Consider the following 1,407-nt stretch of genomic DNA (forward strand, 5'->3'; position numbering starts at 1 on the left):
GAAAGATTGGAATCTAGGTACTGTTAACTGTTTACAGAAAGTTTAAGAAAATAGGATGAATGTAAAGGCACAATCAGTAAGTATGTATAAGTCTTCTGAAACAGGATGCAAATAAGGTCTTTGTGAAATAGCAGCAATAATCATGTGTAAATATGCCTTCTTTATTCTTTTAGTCTTCTTATATGCATTTATGCTTACGAAGAAGAAAACGGCAATATTGTAGAATTACTCTCAAGTATATTAGGAGTCGTACCTCTATTTAGCATCTAGATCATTTATTTCCATCTTAAACTGTTTACTAATCTGAATTAATTGAAATATATTAAAAATTAAATTTATAAACAATGACAAAGTTTTGTCTTGCGATTTGTATATGAATGTTACTACGGAGATATGTGATGTTTAAGAAAGATTGCTCTTTCACTTTCTAGGGGAAAAATATATCATCATTGGCCTGTTGCGTTTTATTTGTGCTAGCTCTCAGAGATGACAAATCATTAACAATAACTTAAAAAAACGGCATCAGTAAAGCAATGCTATTAATGATTATTTTACCAAATTATTTGATGAAATTTTATTTCAGTCATACTACTCAAAATTTCCTTGAAAGGCAAGCATATATATGTCTTGGATCCAGTATGGAAATATTTTCCTCTGGGGTTATTCAATCTGAACCATCTTCATGTAATGGACTTCAAATGAGACGATGCGATTCATAGTTAATCTTCTCCCAGCAACACTGGATGCCTTCAAGCTGTTAACCAATGCAAGAACGACATTAATGGCATTTCCATAAGTGTGTAGAGAGAGAGAGAGAGAGAGAGAGAGAGAGAGAGAGAGAGAGAGAGAGAGAGAGAGAGAGAGAGAGAGATGATGAGAATGCATCCTGAATTACAGATGAAAAGCGATCCGTTGCAAGTAGGTGAGCCCATTTTCCAATGAATGAAACAGAGACCGTTTAGACAGAGAGAGAGAGAGAGAGAGAGAGAGAGAGCACCTTGTAAATAAACCCTGGAATTAAACACTTTCATACCCCAAAAATTAAAGAGGATAGCCGGCATAGGTTTATTGATTAATTATTCAGTACTCTCATTTAGACTATCTGAATCCCATACAGCTCACCTTATTTGGTAACATAGATATTGATGGAATATTTCAAGATAACTACTATCACCATTGCTTGTGAGCTTTCTATTTTCGTTTTAATGTGCTGCTTTCATTAATGAGGGAGTTATAAAGATCAACAATTATATACAAAATGCAAATGCCTACCAGAATTTAAGATAAAAGATAGAGATCATGCAAAGAAGGCAGCAGTAATTATCATGTAAAGATTTCTTTTTTTAGATTGTTGGTGCTAAATCATAGTTGTTTTTTTTTTTCTGTTTCTCCCAAAGTTGAAGTAAG

Source organism: Macrobrachium nipponense, chromosome 5 (genome assembly GCF_015104395.2).
Source record: "Macrobrachium nipponense isolate FS-2020 chromosome 5, ASM1510439v2, whole genome shotgun sequence".
Lineage (NCBI taxonomy): Eukaryota > Metazoa > Arthropoda > Malacostraca > Decapoda > Palaemonidae > Macrobrachium > Macrobrachium nipponense.